At 36.2% G+C, this 22,685-nt stretch overlaps 1 protein-coding gene across 5 annotated transcripts in view; it reads left to right on the top strand.

The window, feature by feature from the left end:
• Positions 1-22,685, top strand: part of STK33 (serine/threonine kinase 33) — a 168,831-nt gene that overhangs the window by 25,567 nt on the left and 120,579 nt on the right. Inside the window, exon 1 of one of the 5 annotated variants that reach the window (XM_047823932.1) lies at positions 6,523-6,609. The exons of the other annotated variants lie outside the window; for them this stretch is intronic. The gene's annotated coding sequence lies outside the window, so the exon portion shown is untranslated. Of the gene's footprint in view, positions 1-6,522; positions 6,610-22,685 lie in introns of those variants that run through there. 5 annotated transcript variants of the gene reach the window in all.

Raw genomic sequence — 22,685 nt, 5'->3', positions numbered from 1 at the left:
GTATCATTTTACATTTCCACCAACACTGTATGAGTGATCTAATTTTTCTTTCTGTTTTTCAAATTTTATTTGATTATTTAAGTAATTTCTACACCCAACGTGGGGCTTGAACTTACAACCCTGAGATCGAGAGTCTTCATCTCTTTGGACTGAGTCAGCCAGGCACCCCAATGAGTGATCTAACTTTTCACGTCCTCACATCATTTGGTAGTGTCATTATTTTTTATTTTAGCCAGTCTGATGGTGATATATCATTGTGATTTTAGTTCACATGTCCCTAATGGCCAGTGATATTGATCATCTTTTTATGTGCTTATTTGTCATTTGTGTAGCTTCTTTAGTGAAATGTCTGTTCATGTGTTTTGCCCATTTTCTAATTGTATTTTTGAATGTTGGATTTTGAGAGTTCTTTGTATATTCTAGATACAAGTCATTTGTCAGATGTATGATTTGCAAATATTTTCTCCAGGTCTATATGTTGCCTTTTTTAGACCCTTACCAAAGTCTTTCACCGAGCATAAATTTTTACTTTTGATGAGGTTAACTTATCAGTGTTTCCTTTTTATCTATATTGTTTTGAAAAACCTGGCATGCCAGTTTGGAGTTTGTTGAAATTCTATGGATTTGTAGTTGTCATCATATTTATAAAATTTCCAACCATTATTTCTTTATTTTTTCTGCTCTCCTTTTTTTTTTTTAAATTTTTTTTTTAATGTTTATTTATTTTTGAGACAGAGAGAGACAGAGCATGAATGGGGGAGGGTCAGAGAGAGGGAGACACAGAATCTGAAACAGGCTCCAGGCTCTGAGCCATCAGCACAGAGCCCGACGCGGGGCTCGAACCCACAGACTGCGAGATCATGACCTGAACTGAAGTCGGCCGCCCAACTGACTGAGCCACCCAGGCGCCCCTCTGCTCTCCTTTTGATACCATTTATATGTATACTGGATGCTTGATATTGTCCTACAGGTCACTGAAGCCCTGTTTATTCCTATTTAGCCTTTTTATTTTCTCTCTGTGCTTCATTTTGGATAGTTCCTGTTGCTATGCCTTCACACTAACTGATCTTTCCTTTGGAAGTGTCTAATATGCTGTTAATCCTGCCTACTCTATTTTTTATTTCATGTATTATATTTTTCATCTGTGGAGATTCCATTGGGATCATTAAAAAAATCTTCCATTTATCTCTTAATCATGTTCATGTATTTCTCTATCCTTTTAAACATGTAGGGCATATTTATAATAGTTGTTTTAACATTTTTGACTGCTAGATCTATCACCTCTGTCATTTGGGGGCCATAAGCCTGCCGGCTTTTAACTGGATGTCAGACATTGTGACTTCCATGTTGTTGGTTGATAGATTAAGTTGACTTCTTTACATAGTGCTGGATTTTGTTCTGGCATGCAGTTAAGTTGCTTGAAGTCATTTGAAGTCTTTTGAGACTTGCTTTTAAGTTTAGGGCAGTTGTTTCCACAGTATCTGTTGAAAAGACTTTTATAATTCATTGAATTACTTTGCCACCTTTGTTGAAAATCAGTTGACCTCAGCTCTATTCCATTGATTTCTTCCATGCCCCAATACCACAGTGTCTCGATTACTGTGCCTTTATATTGAGTCTTGAAACCAGGTAGTGTGAGTCCTCCAACTTTTTCTTTTTTAAGATTGTTTTATCTTTTCTGGGACCTCTGCCTTTATAAATATACTCTGGAATCAGTTTGCCAATTTCTATAAAATGTGCAGTGAAGTTGAGAATTACAGATTAGACCTTGGTAAAATCCATACCTTCTGATGTTTCTTAGAAGTCATTTTGTGGGTCTTCTCTAGAAAATACTCCTTAGGAGGATTGGGCTTCATTCTACTTAAGCTTCCATATCTTTTAATTTCTAAAAAGGTGCTGTAATATATATACTGTCATATATCATTATTATATATACTAATAAATACTTTTCTTTAGGTCTTTGCCTGGGTATATTTGTTGCCTTCTATACTGAATTGTTATTGTTTCAATCTTAAAAATATAAAAGTTGATTTAGTACTAGAAAAACAAGAAAGTAACATAGCACATCATTGATTAAATCTGTCAACAAAGGATGTGTAAGAGAATTGAGCTATTTCCTCTGTAGTATCAGAATTGATCTTCCTTTTGCTGTATTATATTTTCTAGGCAGGTATTAGGGAAATATTCAGGGACACAGTTTTTATGGCACTGTACTTAATGAAATATCAGTACTGTAATGAAGAAGCATTGTTGCTTTTATATTTATAAATAAGCTTGAGTTTCCCAAAAACTTCAAACAGGGCTATATTTTGCTGTTATCTTAAAATATATGCTTAATAGTGTTACATTTCTTGGTTACTTTAAATGATTTTTTCTAGAAATCATTTACCTAACCATATTGCAGTATTCATTTTTGCAATTATTTTTGAGTTGTGGTTTTATGTATATAAAACATTATCCACAATTTATGATTCCAGTTACATAAATTGGTCCTTTTAGTCTCTTGTAGTAAATACATGTAGATGTTATGAATAAGATCTTAGAGGAACTTTTATGTCATTTTAATGGGCTCATGTTTGTATTGAATAACTGAATTGCAACTTTTAATTTCAGTCTGGAATGTTCACAGAATAAAATATTTGAATTAACTGAAATGAATTAGGGCACCTCAGGACAGTGATGGAAAGAACTAAGAACTATATTCATTTTATTAGAGTGATCATATTGTTTTATGAGAAAACAAGCCATTTTGCTCTGGATGGCAATTATTTGCAGTAAAGAAGTACCTTGGAATTATAGATCATTTTTCAGTTTTATGGGCATTTCTGTCAGCTGAAAATAATTGCTGATTTGGGCTTTCCTTGGAGCAAGAGGTGGAAATTATTTTATTAACTTTGTATGGAGGCATCTTTTAGTTATTAATTAGATATATTACTCTGGAAGCAGTGGAATATTGTTTTCTGAAGTTTAGAATTCTGTAATATAAGCCTAATAAAAGAGTAAGTCGGTTGTAGAAAAGTGCTACATATGTGATTCAGAGAATCTGAGGCTGATGATGATTTAGTGTGCAGCAAGGTGCTAATTGTATTTGCTACAGACATTGAGTAAAAAGGAGTTCAAAGCCTGAAAGATCCAGGTGGATTTGGCTGTTGTTTTAAAAGATAGTATGTGGTGTTCTTCATTATGTTCATGTTGGGACTATAAAAAGACTTTCCAGTATTTCCCACAAAATGATAATCAGGTATAGTTCCCTTCCTTCTGATTCCCGCCTTCCCCCCGCCCCCCGCTGTTATATTATATACAAGCATAACTCATGTATTTCTGGAAATGGAGGACTAACTGGATTGGTGTTATATTGGTTTGTTATAGCCTAATCCCTTAAGAAATGTGTACCTGTCAGGACTCTTGGTTTTCTTCATATCCTCTGAAATTATGCTATGACTCCAACCACCTTGTAACAGCTACAAATCACAGTAATGAATAATTTTATGTCACTGAGCTGTGTACCACACAGTGTTATAGATACTTTCCATATATTGACTCATTTGACCCTCACGTCAATTCTGTGAGGTAGGGTAATATTATTTTTTTTTCCATTTTACAGATGGAAACTGAGACAAACATTGTCAGCTAGAAAGTGACAGAAGTGAGCTATGAAATAAATTCTCTGCTCTTAATCCTATTCTTTCATGTTTAGCTCAAATTGGTTAATAAATCCCAAGTAACTTTTTATTAACAGCACTTTAAACATCATTAACAGTATCATAAGTTTGACAACTCCGACTTTGTATTAAAGACATCTCCAAAAAGCTTGTTTGGTAATTTCTTTAATTTCCACTAGAGGTCAGTCTGTCATTTGGCAATGTCAATATTGTCTGCTTCCTGTTCTTGGAAGTGCAAAATTTCAAGTATACTAAGTTAAAGAAGTGTGCTCTGAAAGAAACTTGGGTAGCAGGATACATTTTGAATTAGAAACATAATGAAAGAGTCATCTTTATAGTAATAAAGGCATATATGACCATTATAAGACCCAATATTGGTTCAATACTGTATTTGCAGAATTTAATAAAGATATCCTAGGAGATGATAACTGGCAGAGAAAAGGCTAATGACCTTGACCTTTCTTTATTGCCTCTAAACTAACCACATATTAAATATTCGACCAATTTTGGGTTGCTGGTACTTCAAATCCCATTTAATTCTTTCAAGGATGTAGAATTTACCCTGAGAGTAATGAAATAGTGAAATTATTGAAATTGTTCGCTAATAGATACTCTCTGGTGATTTTAATGCAATATGGGTCTAAGAATTTTTTAAAGTAGCCTAGAGACTTTTATTTCTCAGCTTTCAAGTTTTAGAAATAACAAGGTATTGAATTATGATGCAGAAACCAAGAGTCTTCATTTGGAAGCAACATTTTGAGGCAACTTCCGTGGTTGTAAAATAGGAATGCCATATTTTGGCAGATCCCAAATAGTTATTTTGGAGACTCTGTCATGGTCCCAAGTACAGAGTAATTTAACCAGCCATGTTAGTTATATGTAAGAAATGGTTTTGGCTACTGCAGGTTAAATAGACTTTTAGGCAGCCTTGAAACTAATGGAAACAATCTGACTTGACTTCAGATTTGTCACACTGGAAATGAATGGCAACATGCAGAAGAGGCCAGGCCAAGGAGGGGATTTACACAGGAAGGTAGGTCAGCAGAGTTTGTAGGTCTGGAAGGGGAAGAAGTTAAATCCAGGGGACTGTTGGAAGAGAGAGGGAAGAGAGGCCTGCACATAGAGATAGGCAGAAGCAGACAGGATATTGGGCTTCCAAGTATACAAGTTACATCTAAGACCCTAGATTCTTCAGAGGTAGCAGAGAACCACTGAGCCGAAGGTAAGAAAGAGTTGGTGATTCCTAACAGTACCTTTCCCTTGCTGAGTACTTAATACATGTCAGGTACTGTGGGAAGATACTTTGTATATATTATCTTATTTTCTTCTTATCTTATAAGGCAGATTCTAATCCCCTTTTATAGAGAAGATGACTGAGGCCCAGAGAGTTTCAGTAACTTGCCTGAGGCCATACAGCTTGTAAATGGCTGGGCTGAGATTTGAACCCAGGGCTTTGTGATTCCAGCTATGAAGTTGTGCTTCCTGATGCAGGAGATATTTCTTTTCTGCCTCAGTTTTATGCTTCCTGCAGGGTAGGGACAGTCATAGGCTTACATCCAATGGGAAATTAACCCCATGGGTAAACCCCAATTATAGCAAAAGTCGAGGGTTATAGCTTCCAGGGAGGCGGGAGTGGGTATATTTTTGTTAAAAATGTGAAGCTTCTTCACCTCTGCCTATATTCACAGTAAAGACCTATATTCTCCACATAGCAGTGATTAGGTGGTGGTGAATCTATCCCTTGTACTTCTCACTACTTTGTTGTTTTTTTTTTCCTCTCCTAAAATCCACTAATTATCTTACTAGGTGTTCTCTCTGTTGGCTTGGTTTTTCATAAATGACACTACTGGAGGTGCCCTCTCAAGGACTTTCTAGAGTCTTAATAGGAAGAGTAGTGGGCCAGCCTAAAAGGAAGTTTAGGGATCACTAATTTGGTCTGTCAGTATACTTTTGTCACTTTATTTTTACACCTGCAGGCAGCAGTGCTTCTGAGATCTTTTGGTTCTTTAAAGATAGCTTTGATCCTAGATCTCTTTCTGCTTGGGATATGTTTTTGAAGGGCTGAGGACAGAATGTCAGCTTTCTTCTCCCAAAGGCACCCGTTGCTGAATTTCCCCTATAATCTGGGGCTTTCATCATTTCCTCCATGTTGATGGTGGCACTAGACCTGGGGAATAGCATTTATCTTTTGTTTTTTGACCTAAGTGACTGGTTAATGGTGAAAGGGCCATCAGCTAAGAATGCTTTTAATAAGGCCCTCTTTTTTGTGGTCTAGCCAGGGTCTATCTATGGTCAACTGCTAAAAGTATTCCCCAAGTTCTCTTGCTTTTTTCATCTGAAGTTGCTTGAAGGTGATACTTAGGAAGAGTACATCCACATGCTGTACAAGGGCAAGCAAAAGCTGTATTTCTTTATATAGCTTTTAATCTCTTGGTTAAAACTTTGATTTATTTTTGACAAAATAATATAGAATTCTTAACCTAGCAGTATAGCCTAACACTGGATCCACAAGTGCCAGAATTCCCTTCTAAGTCTTTAGCAGAATTCTATGAGCCCAAAGTGCCTACTTTCTTCCAAGAGGCTTTTGGGATTGAATTTACTAATCCCTGTTTTTAATCCATAAATGCCCACAGTAAGCTCTCTCTCCTAATTGCTATTTCATAGAGAAAGAACACATTTGATGGGACTTTCCCTATCATCCAAATCCATGAACCTGCTTGCACCCATTCACTCTTCCTCAAATAGCTTCCCAACTCCCTTTCCTACTCATTTCCTATATCTTACAACTAAAGTCATATTACAAATTCAAATCAGATAATTTCACTCTTAAGACTTATATGTTACTTTGCATTCTCTCTGTTGAGGACTCTCCCTTCACTTTATGTGTTGTCTAAGGACTTGGACATTCCGAAGGAGTGTACCAGGTAGAGAGTGAATTGGAAATCTGGTAAGTACAATAGAGCTGTTGCTGATAAAGACTTGTTGTTGAAGACTGGTCCTGCATAGCCCAAGGAATAAATTATCTGTTACGTTGGAATGACCTGTCCAAACCACAGAATGTGTCATTGGTTGATACTCATACACTCAGTCATTGCTCCTCAAAGCATAATCTTGTGTTTATGGTGGTTATAGGCGGGGCCAGAGTCACTTGTCACTCTTTCTTCATGAACACTTGGGTTGAGTTGAACAAGAGTCACCAACTCAGACAGCTCCTGCCTAGCAACTACTCTTTCAGTGACACTTGCATCCCTTCTTGCCAGAAGACTTTGGTCATGGCCATGTCAGGTTTACCCCAGCAGATTTTCCTAACTTGGAATTCCAAGGAATACTCTCAGAAGGCCTATGGGCTTTGCATTCCAAGAATCAGGGTAGTTATTTTTAGGTTCTACAGCTAAAAAAAGTTCTATTACATCCAGGGTACTTACTTATCTTGCCGTCTGTCACCAAGAGAGGCAAATCTAAGGGATTCTTTACAAAATGAAGAAACTTAGTCTCAAGGAGACTTTTGCCTCTCCCTGTACTGAGAAGCACCACAGAAATTTTTAGCTAAAATAATTTAATCCATACCTCTTGGGCACTCTATTTAATCTCTGCTTTAACAACCACCCTTTTACTACTTATTGATCTATTATCCTTGTGATTATTTGTTTAAAACCTGTCTTCCTTGCTATAAGTTCCAAGAAGGTAGGAACTATTTCTGCCTTCTTCACTTCAGTGCCTTTCAAAGTGGTTTGCACATTGTTAACATTCCATGCATATTTGATGAGTGAATGGATTGTAAGTTTTTCAAAATAGATTTTAATAGTAACTATGACTTCTAAAGATTCAGGAGATATTTAGAAAAGTAAAGGCAGTTAAACATATTCCCCAGCATGGAACTAATGAAAACTCAACAAATATAATGAAAATACAAAGAAAAGTTCCATGAAACTAGGAGATGTTTCAGTTCTAGTCTGTGGACTGATTTCTAAGAGGTAGAGTGAAATATGGATCAAATCTAGGAAGGAAGCTAAAAGCTGATATACACTTCTCTAGATTGTAAACAGAGTGAAATTAAGTGAATTTCACTGAAAGAAAGTGGAGGGCCTTGAATGCCTATCCTATGAGGTTTAGGAGTTGGAGCAGACTGTGTGAAAAATTGGCAAGTCTCTAAGGGAGCTAGTTCCATATTTCAGAATAGAGGGAGAGTTGAGGCTTAGCAAACAGTATTTTTTTTTATACTCAGCTTCTAACCTATAGTGAAATGAGGGAGAAGAAAGAGGAAGAAATGAGCTTCGCAGAAGTTGAGCAGAATCAAATGAACAAGCAATAAATTAGCAAACCAAAGTTGGCTAAATTGCTTTACCCTAATTATACAGATGAAGTGCATTTCAGATTAAGAATTATTTCGGGGGGAAAAAAGAATTATTTCAGGAAATAGAAATTCCAGGAAAATACATCTATATTCACTCAAATAATATGAAGGGAACATAGGATTTTTAAAAATTGAAATTAAGGAAAAGAAGGCAATTCCTTTCCAGTGGTGACGGTCATGGGATGTGAGGCTTTGGAGCTGTTGGAAGCCACTCCCTGCCTCAAGGAGGAAGTTGGTCTGTCTGTGATAGTAAGGGCCAGTCAACACTATAGAAGCAGTTAAAATAAAAGATAAGAGAGAAACCACCTTGGTTGAGCTAAAAAGGCGTGATGTTGGTGGCGTTGGAATGTGTGGTTTTAGTTATCCCTGAGGCCCTGATGCTTTGTATGCATTTCCTAGAGACAGATGAGGTACTCCAGTATCCTTACAATACATTTCTTTTATCTGAGCCAGTTCAAGTTAGCCTTCTACCATTTGATAAATGCTTGCAACCAGAAGTTTTATATAATATAATATACGTAATAAAGACAGGTAGAGAAGATCCAACATATGAATTATTGGTGTGCCTAACAAAGAGAGCAGAACTGTTCATTTGAACAGAAAAAAATTAAATATATGATAGAAAAAAAACTTTTAGAAATTAAGGAAATTCATAATATGTAGAATCAAAAAGGCACGTGGTTCTAGGAAAAACCGAACCAGGATAATACCAAATAAGCACGTGATAAGAAAGCTAGCATGCTTCAAGGTTAAGAAGAGAATCTTCTGGGAATCTGGGAATAAAAAGCAAGTCACTCAAAAGGTGGAAAATCAGACTGACCTTAAATGTCATGGTGATAGTCAAAGCCAGGAGGTAGTGATTAAGTGTTGTTTCTAGAACTTTGGTGGGGTATATGTGGGAAGACTTGACACCTAGTCAAGCTATTGCTTATATAGAAAGGTATTAAACAATATTCTCAAACATTCAAGGACCTAGATCCTGAAAAACTGCCTAATGAATAAAATTAGTCATTTATTTGACAAATAAGGAAAATAAGGAATGGAGAAGCATATGATGGTCTTCGAAAGGATTGGCAGGGCAATTCACTTAAATGTTGAACTAAGTCAAATCTGAATAACTGCATTTTGTGAAAACAGAAGAAAATGTAAGGGGTATACAATTAATAGTGAAAAAGAATTTATAACAAATGTAAGGTGGGGGAAGACAGAAGAGGCAAAGGTATATGTAAGTGTGTGAACTCATTTTTCTTAGTGGAGAGAGAGTGAGTAGATACAGCCTAAAGTTGATGAATTTACTGGTCTGAGGTGAAATCTTGGCTCTGCCACATACCAGCTGTGTAACTTCAGATAAGTTTGAACTTCATCTGTAGTCACAAAATCTTCATCTGTATCATGGAGATAATGACACTACCAACCTGCTATGGTTGTGAGGATTAAATGCAATAATGTATGTGAAGTGCTCAGAACAGTGCCTAGCCCAGAGTAAGCATTCGCTAACAATTACTGTTATTTACTGTTACTATTTTAAAAATAAAATATGGGCAGATAGTTTTATAATCTTAGGACAGAGGTAGTCTTTCTAGGCATAACTTTAAGCCCAGAGACCATAAAGGAAAAGGTGAATAATTTGATCTCATAAAAAGCAAAACCTTTTGCATGGTAAAATCACTGTGATAAGAGTCAGTGAACAAAGACTCAAGTAGGGAAGAATAATTGCAATATACTTTACAGAAGGATTGATATTGTTAATATTCAGGGATCACTGATAATTCAACAAGAAAATATGAGCAACCAGGGCAAAAATGGGTGATCTGAATGAACAAACATTTTACAGAAAAAGAAAAATTTTTGAAAAAATTCTTAGTCTCTCTTATCATTGAAGAGGTAGAAATTAAAACCAGATGCCATTTTTTTCATTTATGAAATTGACAATGATAAGTTTGAAAATATTTAATGTTAGGGTGTGGTGAAATGGGCATCCTCACATCCTTTCTTGAGAGCAATTTGGCATTTATCAAAATTAGAAATGTTCACACCTTTTATCTCAGCAATGCTACTTCTAAGAATATATTCTGCAAATATATTTTTCTTAGAGTACAACGATATATGTGAAAGGATATTGTTTATAGCATTGCTTAAAAGAGAAACAACTTGGAAACAATTTACTTGACTACTGATGTGAGTTTGTTAAATAACTTAAGGTGCTTACATACCTTGGAATATCATATAGCCATTAAAACAGAAGCTGTATAAGTACATATACTGATAATGGGAAAGTGGCCAGGCTATAATATTTACAGAAAAAAGTTATACAAGACTAGATACAGTGTTACCTTATTTACTAAAAATAATACATAATTTATTCATATAAATGCATAGAAAATTTCTAGAATGTTACACAAGAACCATTAAAAGTAGTTGTGTCTGAGGTAGAGAATGGAGATGTTGTAAACATTTGTTTTCATTTTACACCCTCTGGATTCTTCCAGTCTTCATTATAGCAATCATCTTTTAATTTTATGGTAATTAAAGAAAGATAATCTTCCATTGACTGGTGACTGTATTGGTTTTGAAAGTGGAATTCAATATTTTGGGAATAAAATTATTTGGGGGTAGATAGCAAAACAAATCAACTAGGTTCAACGAATGTTTGTTCAACAAAAATTAAGGAAGCCCCAACTTTGCATGAAGGACAGAACTGACTGTTCTTGATGCTTACAAACCTGGGGAACATATAATGCTTGATAAATGCTATAAATAGAGATTCAGACATTTCTCCTGGAGGTTGCGTTTTCCTAATTAAAACCAGATGAAATGAGATATGTTTGCAAACACTGTGTTCACTACATGACCATTGTTGTGATACCAACCTAGAAACTAGTACCAAGGACAAAAACAGTGCTATTGCTAAGCTTTGTGAATTAGGCTATGCCAGATTGTTGGCTTTGGGTTTGGGTTATCATCATAAAGGCTGCTGGTGGTATAGAGAAGATGTGAGCCGGTATGGTAATGATAATACTGATGCTAGGAAAAGAAGATCCAGCATTCCTGAACAAAAAACTAGATTTGATCAAATGTTGTATTTACCAGTGATGTTTAGATTTTATGTCACTATATACTTATGACTGTAAAGGCAATGATTTTATGAAGAAGATTGTACTTTCATGGAGCCAAGCAGATCCCAGCATTTCCGAGTTTGGCCATATAATTTACACAAATCATTTAGAAATTGCGACTTTTTTCTACTAGAGAATCTGTGATTTTTCAAAATCTTGTGATTCCATTGAACTCAAGATATTTGAACAATGGGAAATGATTGCAGTATCCAGTTGGCATTGGCTGTTTGATTCTAAATACCCACATAGGTCTGCTATTAACGCTTGTTTTGAAAACCTGAATTTGCTGCAGTGTAATTGATATATTAAGAAACAATTTAAGCATAAATGAATTTTGTATTTGCTTATGCACAATTTTGTCAGCAAGAAATCCCAGGTGAGGGGCGCCTGGGTGGCTTAGTTGGTTAAATGTCCGACTCTTGATTTTGGCTCAGGTCATGATCTCACGGTTTGTGAGTTTGAGCGGTGCGATGGGCTGTGCACTGACAGTGCAGAGCCTGCTTGGGATTCTCTCTCTCTGCCTCTCCCTTGCTCATTCTCTTTCTCTCTCTCTCTCTCAAAATAAATAAATAAACTTAAAAAAAAAGAAAAGAAGCACCAGGTGAACATAAAATACTGCAACTAGTTGAACTGAGCAGTGTAGGAATACAAAAAATGGCATGTGCTCACACCTGGGATATCCACCAGCTACCTCAGTTAGAGTGTCATGAGCCACACCGACCCGCAGCTGGTGTCACATCTTTCCCTCTGATTTCAGATAACCTTTCCACAACTTAGCAATTAACTCACAAACTACAGCCTTCCAAGCACTCACATCTGCAAGCAAACTTCAGGTCTTTTTCAAGGTAAGGTACCATATATATGTATTTCTTAACCGTTTTAACATGTATAAAGATGTGCTACCTTTTTTCCTAGGTTCCTATCTTTTGTGTGTGTGTCACTGACAAAGTTTTTGAGTATTGTACCCCTAACTGCATTTCCCTCATAAGTCCTGTGTTTTCTGTTGTGTGATTTTTACATAGTGTAGTGATTTTTAGGAACATAGATGACTCTGTATAACAAAAATGACTTCCTCCTCAAACAAATCTATGCTGATCTCTTTTTTTCTTTTCATTTTAAGTTTATATGGTGCACCTGATTTGCAAAATTTACATGCACAAACACTCCCTAATGGGTTATGGAAATTGTATTTTTCCTTCTGTTGCGGGTGCTCCATTGTACCAAGTTAGCCCAGCATTTCCAGGGTTAAGCCAACTTCTCTAGTTCCTTACTGACAGTTGGTCAGGGAGTTTACATATACTAATGAATTGGGTGATTTTTCTAAATTAAAATTTTGCAAAGGGCTTCATCTTTATCAGGATCCCAAGCGCACATGTTGAACTCCTTTGGACTTCTCTAGACCTCTGTTCGTTACTCTGCTAATTTTCTATACATTTATTATTATATGAAGAAAATATAACAAGTTCGTAGCGTGAAACACAAAGGTGCAAGTAGCATGTGATTGAAAACCACATATTTATTATTTGGAAATGAAGTACTTGTGAGGAAGCTTAGCCATCTTTCTTTGAGGGTTTTGCCGACTCCAGTGATGATTTAATTTAATATAAAATCTTTCATGTTGAATGTTGAAGTTCTTTTTGAGGTTCCAGCATGATAGCATAGTCACAACAAATACATAATCACCTTCTTGACATCTGACTTACAATGCTTACTTACCCTGTACTTAGATTCTGTTCCTTATTCCAGTTGACTCACTAGTTGCCTTATGAATTATTTCTGTAAAAGTATGAGAAGTAAGAGTGTCTGTTTTGGCTTGAATACCTGGTTTAAGATTTACTTTGCTGAAGTATAGACTTCTACTCAAATTTTAGAAGATAGGAATTTGGCCTTAAGTTGAAATTTACGAATTCTTTTAATGTTTTCTCTCTGAAAGAATCTTTGCCATTTTAGCAAAGGGGCGTTACAGTCGTGACCTTAAAATATCTTCTCCTCTTTTTCATTCATTCATTCTTCAGAGAACAAATATTTGTTAAGTGCCTACTATGTGTGGTGCTGTTTTATATCTGGAGAATATGGTGATGAGTGAAGATAGTCCTGTCCTTCCTCTCATAATCTGATGGGGGAGATAGACGTTAATCAATTGCTGACCAAAATGTGTAATTACAGATTGTGATAATTGCCATGAAGAAAAAGGTACAAGTTCCTTTGGAACAGAGAAAAACCAGCGAGACCTAATTCGGATAAGTGATTAAAAAAGGCCTTTCTGAGGAAGTGACATTTAAACTGAGACCTACAGGATAAGGAGTTTACCGGAAGGGAAAGGGGGTGGAAGGATTTCCAGGCAGAGGCAAGAGGTTTTGTGATATCATTTTATAGTACTTATGACCTTTTTAGATGCTTATATAATTAGGTACTAGTCTATGAGCAAGACAGTTCATAGAGCTGTGTTACTGAAAAGATGCATATAAATTACATTTTTATAAATGAATTCCTGAATTCCTGCAGGCTTACATTATACTCACTGTGCTATATCATCTGCATTTGATTGATGTTCAGTTACTTCAATTACTGCTAGATTGATATTTCTGAAGCACAACTTTGATGATGCTTTCTCCTGCTCAGAAATCTTTACCAGCTCCCCAATTACCCAATAAAGTCCAGACTTCTCAGCCTTGTGGTCAAACTTTTCCAAATTGGTCCTAGTGTCAATATCCTCTTTCATCTTTAATCACTCCTCTTTTGGCAGTGCTCCGTGTTAGCCAACAGAATTTCTGGATGAGCATGGATGCTTTCTTATATGTCCACCTTCACTTGTGTGGTTTCTCTTTCCTTGCAATCTGTTTACCTCCTTCTAAGATGGTGCAAGACCCATGCATATTTCCAGACCCATCTCACATGTTACCATCTAATCTCAGTGTCTTTCTCTGATCACCCTGGCTGGAAGTCACTTCTTTTTCTTCTCACTTCTTATAAAATTTTATTTTTACTGCTCTTGAGTCACTTCTTCTTACTTTGTTTTGAAGCTGTTCCTAGGCTTGTCTTATCTTCCCCGCTAGACTTGTAGGCTTCTTGAGGCCAAAACCTGTGATGGACAAGTCTTTGCTTTTCTCCCTGTGCCTGATACAGTCCCTTGCAATTGTAGGCTCCAAATAAAACTTTTGGAAGGAATTTATAAGTTAATTGTTGGTTGCTACATTTCCCTTCAAAAGTAGTTAATGATGTCTAAACAGATGCATCAGGGAACTGATATATACAAGAATCCTTTGTAATGTTAGTAATCCTAAATTCAGATTTTCTTACAAAGGGATACTACTTGTTTGGGATGTTTATAGGTCTTTTTGCCCATTTCAGTGACATTGATTCACAGAGATTATTTTAGATTCATAAGTGGTGCTGTCATTTCCATTTTTGCCTCCCTTTTGAAGGTTTGCATGCTCATTTAGCCGTAAAAAAGAATGAAAAGAACAAATCAACACCCTCTCTGGTTGTTGATACCCAGCGGGGAGAAATAGATTTGAAAGCATGTCTAGGTAATGTATTTATTTTGATTGTTTTGGGTTTTCCAAGTGAATGTGGCTTTAAATGAGTTTGGAATAGTCCCATATAGAATTTCGTTATTCATTGGTTCATTTGGACCTATACTTCTGGTAAACAACTTCCTATTTCTAACTTTTTATTGAGAAGTTGTGCCCTTCATTTCTGTCTGAATAAACATTTGAACAGCTTTTAGATTGCTCTTCAACGTATAACTGTAAGACCATGTCATGGCTTTAGTTGATGTAATCCTTAGAGTTTTTTTCTACTGAAATAACATCATCTCAGGCGATATTTGAATATACAGGATGGTGATATATTTCTCATAGAAACATTTGTCTTCAAGAATAATCTAAACAAAGTATAGTTGCAGAATAATGTGGAAATGTTTATAATTGACACAGTATTTGTAATTAACATTATTTTGGCTGGAAGCATGTCTTTGTAAGTCTCAGTTATATTCATTTTTTTCCCTTTTGTAAATGGTAGCTTTTTAAAAGAGAAATTAGCGGCACCTGGGTGGCTCCATCAGTTAAGCGTCTGACTTCAGCTCAGGTCCTGATCTCACGGTTCATGAATTCGAGCTCTGCATCGGGCTCTATGCTGACAGCTCAGAGCCTGGAGCCTGCTTTGGATTCTGTGTCTCCCTTTCTCTCTGCCCCTCCCGGCTCATGCTCTGTCTATCTCTCTCTCAAAAATAAATAAAACATTAAAAAAAACCCCAAATTAAGAGAGAAATAATTTAGGAATTCTTCATCTTTATGATTAGCTCTGTTGTTCTTAAAATTTAACCCTGGAATAGTATATGATTCAGTATAAATTAGTGAATATATGTGAATTATCAGAGGCTCTTTTTCCTTGAATATATGATTTACTTTTCATATAAAATTGTAAAAAATTTGAAAAATTTAAAAAAGTTATAAGGAAAAAATAAAATGTATTCATAATTCCTCTTCAGAAACAATCATCATCCTAGGTATTCGTTAATGAAAATCAGTCCCTAGCTATGTAACAGTAAAGACTACATATAAATCTGGGTTAAAAAATATAAAAATCTGGCTTCCTCCCTGGAGACAGTTTTCATATTAGATTAAGTTGGGGACTCTAGAATTTTTCTTTTTTTCTTTTTTAAAATTTTTATTTATTTTTTGAGAGAGATAGAAACAGAGCATGAGCTGGGGAGGGAAGGGAGAGAGGGAGACACAGAATCCAAAGCAGGCTCCAGGCTCTGAACGGTCAGCACAGAGCCCGATGCAGGGCCTCAAAGGCACCAACTGTGAGATCACGACCTGAGCCAAAGTTGGCTGAAGTCGGATGGACGGACACTTAACCGACTGAGACACCGGGTGCCCCTAGGGGGCTCTATAATTAAAAAAATTTCTTTATGATTGTTTTGACTTGGAAATTGTGAATGACTGTTTAGGAAGGTCATGTGACATGAGCCTTTTAAGCTTTTCTAGTTACATCGTTCACATGATGAGTATTTTCTAAAGACTATTTGTTTTAGTTATTTAATCCTGACTTGTGAATTTTAATTTTTTTTTAATGTTTATTTTTGACAGAGAGAAAGACAGAGCGTGAGTGGGGGAGGGGCAGAGAGAGAGAGGGAGACACAGAATCTGAAGCAGGCTCTAGGCTCCGAGCTATCAGCACAGAGCCCCACGCGGGGCTTGAACTCACAAACTGTGAGATCATGACCTAAGCCGAAGTCAGACGCTTAACCAACTGAGCCACCCAGGTGCCCCCTGACTTGTGAATTTTAACTACTTTGGTTTATCAACAAATGTGGCCAAGTAAAATAATAGTGTTTCAATTCCCATAGTTAAAAACTATGCATTTTTGAGCTGTTAATCACCAAAGGCATTTGAAAATGTATTCATCTGCTAAATTGAGTAACAGTTAAATCATCAATGTAGTGTCTCTCTTTTGGATTCCTTGGAATCATGGCATAGGTCAAGATCCTTGATAAACATGTGACTTTCATTTAGTCATATTTGACACTAGGGGGAAATCATGAATGACTAGATAAAGATCTTGAGGCTAGGCGTAGAGTCTGTATTAGGCAGCATCAAATTGAGGGAGGTAATAAGAAGCTATAAAAAGTGAAAACTAAATCATTTTGTTTATTAAGGTTCATTCATTCATTCATTCAGAAATTTGATTTCATTTGATTGTGTGCTTGGTATTATTTTATATCAGGGTTTCCCAGCCCTGGAACTATTGACATTTTGGACTGGATGACTCTTTGTTGTGGGGTTGTCCTGTGCATTGTAAATGTTTAGCAGCATCTTTGGCTTCTACCCTCAGATGCCAGTAGGGCTCACCCAGTTGTGACGATTAAAAATGTCCCCAGGCATTGCCAAATGTCCCCCAGCGGGCAAAAATCACCTCTGGTTGAGAACCACTGTTTTAGATGAACATTTAAAAAAATTATTTTTAACATTTATTATTGAGAGACAGAGAGAGACAGAGCATGAGCATGGGAGAGGCAGAGAGAGGAGGAGACACAGAATCTGAAGGAGGCTCCAGGCTCTGAGCTGTTGGCACAGAGCCCGATGCAGGGCTCAAACTCACAAACCCAGCGAGATCATGACCTGAGCCGAAGTCGGACACTTAACTGACTGAGCCACCCAGGGGCCCCTTAGATGAACATTTTAAAAGCAAATTTTTTGAAATATATTTTGCATTGTTTTCCAATTTCAAATATGTTCCATGTGATTTGGTCTTTCAGTATTTCCCAGGTAGTGTCCTATCTGAAAAAATGGCTTAGGTGTTATAATGGAATATGGAACTAGCCATTTAGGCTATAGAAATACTGAAAAACCTTACATCTGAAAATTAACAATTGGCTTAATCATGATTCTATAGCATTTGTGACATCTTGAATCAAATAATCTACTATTTCTTGATCTGTTGAAAAGGACTCTGGCACAAATTTTTACAAAGAAACCTAATGCCTGTTATTTTTCCTTCTTTAAGAATGATCCTATTCATCTTTTGTTTTAAAGGCTCTGTAACTTATTGGTACTGCATAGAAATTCCATTATTATAGAGACTGTTCTCTGTGCTTCTCTGCTGCATCCTTTTCTGAAGTTATGAGAGATGTGAAACATATTCTGAAAATTCATTCAAAGCTTTACAACTTATTATATCCAGGAGAGACAGCTTTAGGATGGCTGAGGTTTCTGGTTGAAGTACTTCAAGTTGAAATCCATACTCCATTAGACTCTCCAACATTGTGACCTTAATTTTCCAGATATTTTGCCCTTTAAATTGAAAGCAGCATTTTAATACTATTGAAATCTTCTGGAGGGGCTTGTAATATCAAGGCTTAAGTTGTGAAACATTTTAAACAAATGAAAAGTAAAATAGCAAGTGACTTAGGCCTGTATAATTTTATATATTTTTTATTCCAAAATATACAGTGATAGAAAGATGCGCATGGAATGTGCTTAATGCACTGGAGTTGGTGAAAAAAAAAAAAGCTATTTAGTAAGGAATTGCTCCTACTGTACTGAAGCAGAATTTCTTCCATGTTTTTTTTTTTTTTCTTGGCATTGCCTAAAGAGTTTCTCATTAGGAATAGTTGTTAGTTCTCTGAAGTTAGGAAATTTACTTTGTATAAAACTGAGGTCTGGGTGAAATGAAAATCTGCTTGGACAATAGCTAGTGAGTTATCTTGCTTCAGCAGATAAAGCAGGAAATGTAAAACTGTATTATACCACAGAGTCAAGAAACCGAGAACTATTTAAGAAAAAAAAAAAAAAACCTCCGTGGAAAAGGAGAGATGAAAAGCCTCTTGTTCTTTCATTAGTAAATTAGGTCAGTTTTTAAATAATACGCTTATTGAAAAATGTACACATTTTTCAAGTAATTGATATAATTTAATCCAACTCATATCTTAAGGTATAAAACTGAATTCTTTAGGGGCCCTTAATTGCTTCGTCTATTTTCCATTGTAAAATGTTGTTTAGAACCTAAATTGATCATATAATCTTTTCTTTAGTTTGTGGCTCACTGAAGGATGATACATCGAATATTCTTTATTAATCTATAGAAGCTTAAAATTTATATTAGTCTATATTATAGAAGCTTAAAATTTAATATTTATATATTAAAATTTATATATAGTTACATTATATTTATATGTTTATATAATACTTTAGTTATGAGTTAGCTATTAAGGGGATACTGTAACCTCCCTGAGTTCTTTTTACACATACTCATGCTAGCTAGATGCCAGATACATCACATGATTATGTTAATGTCAAGTCATTATTGCACGAGTTACTTGGGATATTCTTTAATGTAAGGAAGCAATTGCAGATAGATTCTCCAAATCTTTTAATGTCCTGTTGCAGTCCAAAATTAGAGTACTTTACTCTTACTGGTATTGATGTTTTTATGGACACTCCCTTGCTTTGGGCTAAAGGTGAAAAGATTCTTGTCTGTTTGTCGGAGGTTTTTTGGCTGAGAGTTTGGTTCACCGAGTCAGTAGGTCAATGTTTAGTCTCCATGTTGACCAGTTGGCCTACTTCTTTATCTTATTCAGATACACTCCCCCAAATGATTACTCATGGCCTCATCAGACCACGAAAAGAGAGATTTATCACCCCCACCGAGAGAACAACTTTTAGGCTGTAGCAGTGTCCCAAGATGGCTCTCAAGCCCCCCTGGAAGACTGGACTCAGTAACAGTATAAAAATGTCTCTTCTGTAAACTTTGCATATCATTCAGTAGTAAAATCCTTCTAGCTAGATCTGACATTTCTTGGATATGGCTGAACATCAAAGGGAGAACAAATTTTGGACAATTATTAAACTTATTCATCCCAGTTTATATCATCACTATATTTGGAAACATTCCTTTTAGCTTTTATGTACTGCCCTCCAGTCCAAATGGTTAATTGGCCAGACAGCAGTAGTTCATTGTCCCATAATTATCACCGGAAACAGTTCCTGACTCCTGACTTTCAGGGGCTCTTCTGTTAGGAATTGTAGCTCTAGATTCTTCCCCTTTTTAGTACTTTTGAAAGGAGTAGATGTTCTGCTCCTTGTTCAGAGTTTGTAGAGACATGCATATATGTGTGTTTGTTTGTTCATTTGCTCATTCATTCATGCATTCATTCATTTGACATTTGTTGAACACCAGACACTAGTGCAGGACACATCTTGCCTATCCTCTTGAGCAATTCATTTTTCCAGAAAATTCCTGCGATAGGCTTTTTCCCCTAGTAGCAACAAAGCAATCTATGAAATTATACTTATGATTACTAAAATGACAAGATTCACCCTTAATATTTCCCTTAATAGAACATCTCAGCATAGAAATAAAGGACATAAAGAAAACCAAATGAGATTTTAGTCCTGAAAAAATACAATGATTGAAAAAAAAATCACTAGTATTTAGATTTAGGCTTAATTAAATTCTAGTTCAATTGTTAAATAATAATACTTCACAGGCAGTGCTGTGTATTTCCTATTATAGCACACAATGAGCCTCACACCGACATCATCAGACACATAGTGTCTGGTTGTCCTGCTTTTGGTGAGGCTAGTACTGATCAGTGGGCTCAGGTGGTATCAGCTTGATTCCCATCCCATTGTGGAGTCCCCTCAACAATCTTTCTTTTCTTTATTCCTGATGTTCTGAAATTTTATGATTATTGATGTGGACCATTTTTCCTTAATTTTGCTGTGAAATCTGTGGATGCTTTCGATTTGGAAATTCATTTTGGAAATTCTTTACTCCTGAGAAGTTTATTTGTATTATTTCTTTGATAATTTCTTCTCTTTTGTTTTCTCTCTTCTTTTTTTGCTTGAACTCATTATTCAAGGGTTGGACCTCCTAAATATGTCATTTAATTTTCTCATCTATTCACTCTCATTTTCCATCTTTGTGTCATTTTGGTCTATTTTCTAAGACATTTCCCAAGTTTATCTTCTAACTCCTTTAACTTTTTTTTAAGATTGTTTCTGAATGTTCTTTTGTTGTAGCTTCTTATTTCATGGATATGATATCTTTTAACTCTTGAGGAACATTACAATTTGGCATAATTCTGCTTCTGGCTTCCCTCTGCTTTTCTTTGAGTTCCTTTCCCCCCATTTGTTTTTATTTTCTTTCACTTTTGTGTCTTTAATAAAATGTCTATTTATCTTTGCCTATGTTTTCCTATTTAAGAATGAGGTATCAAAATTGCATGACAAGCTCTGTGTCAGCTGGTCAAGACAACCTGCTAAGGATCTAAGCCTTTTTTTTCTGGGGGCTGCAGGCAAGGAATACTTGTATGTCAGTGTCTGTGCATTGTGTGTGTGTGTGTGTGTGTGTGTGTGTGTGTGTGTGTGTGTGTGTGAGAGAGAGAGAGAGAGAGAGAGAGAGAGAGAGAGAGAGAGAGACAGCTTCTCCAGTGGGGCAGGCTTCATTCTCCTATGTGGTAGCTATAAGCCTGGCTCCTAGCCCTCTGGGCCATAAGCAAGGGAAGAGGCTGGGGAAACTCAGTATGGTGCTTCACTTTTGATCTAAGAAAAACTTGCCTTCCAGGCCAGAGAAGGCACCCGCCTGGGAGGGTAACTTCCCGGTCTTTTGTAGGTTAGGGAGGAATAGTAGCCAGGCTATGCAGAATCTTGGGGTACTTATGAAATTTTTGCATTGACTGGGACAACTCAAATCTGTAAAGTGTTTTAGTAACATTTTAGACAGTAAGCCAAATAATTCAATGCCTGGATCATTTAAGTTTCTTGTATTGAGGGCTAGGAGAGAATAGAGTACCAGACACTGGTGACTGGGACTAAAGTGACACCTCCCTCACACCCAAGCAGTCAGGCAAATTTACCATATTTTTCTGCCTCTTTGGTGTAAAAGAAATAATATTTTTTCTATAACTTATTGCTATACCAGGTTTAGGGGTGAGTCTCCATACTCTTTCTTTCCTGGATATCTTGCTAAGGTGCTTAGAGGATTCTATTCTTCCAGGGAAATATCTGTACTCTTCTCTTTCTCTCTTCCTAAACATTTTATTCAGTATTTTACATTTTTTTCCAAGAGACCCACTGTGCAGGGTCCTTTCAAAGGCAACCACTTCCTAGTCCTTGGTCTTAAGATCAATAGGACCTTACAGAGACATATTTTTATTTCTGAGTATTGCAGATTGCAGTTCTTTAATAATAGCAATTTCATTTTGGTGGATCAGGTGTCACTCAAAACAGTAGAATGCCCAGTGGAACCACAGATCACCTAATTGTTTTCAATGGATGATGATTTAATATGTTACAGAATTGTATATAGCCATTTCTCATGCCTTAGAGCAGTGGCTTTCAAGCATTTAAACCGCAATCTCAGTATGAAAAAATTTACGTTGCTACACACACAGACACACACACACATTCACGCATATACCTGAAAGCCAGTTTGAAGAAATAATACCTTTATGACAAGTGTTGGACTCTCATATTTTCTATCCTTTTTAATTTTAGAATGTTGTGCTCCACAAATGACTTACAATTTGTAAATCACTGCAGTTGTAGTTCTTAATATTTGAGGGGGGATAACAGATTCTGAACCTTTTTGGCACTCTGATGAAAGCAATGGACTCTCTTTTCAGGAAAATGCACATACATACATTTTTGCATACATTTTCAGTCTTTAGGCATAAACATGGACTCCTTAGTTCTAAAAGTTTCTATGCTAGATAACATTTGGAATTAGCTTGCTTTCCTGATAGATTTCACCCAACATGCCTGGACAAATATCAACTGCACAGCAGATTTTCTGCCCTTCCTCCCCTCCTCTTTTTAAATATTACTAATATAGTTTTGCAGACCAAAGAAAGTATGTGATAAATAAAACTTCATCTTGCATATCAAGGTTAAAAATCTCAGATGAGCCTTATTCTTCCTGGGAATAGAGTTGTCTTTATAGTATTTTGAGTCAGGGCACAAGGACAAACACTTGTATCTGATATGTCAGGAGCCATTGTGTCCTTTACAGAGATATTCCTTTGCTAGGAACTTAGCACATCAG

Source organism: Prionailurus viverrinus, chromosome D1 (genome assembly GCF_022837055.1).
Source record: "Prionailurus viverrinus isolate Anna chromosome D1, UM_Priviv_1.0, whole genome shotgun sequence".
In the NCBI taxonomy this organism is placed as follows: domain Eukaryota; kingdom Metazoa; phylum Chordata; class Mammalia; order Carnivora; family Felidae; genus Prionailurus; species Prionailurus viverrinus.
This window is presented reverse-complemented; position numbering and strand designations above follow the sequence as displayed.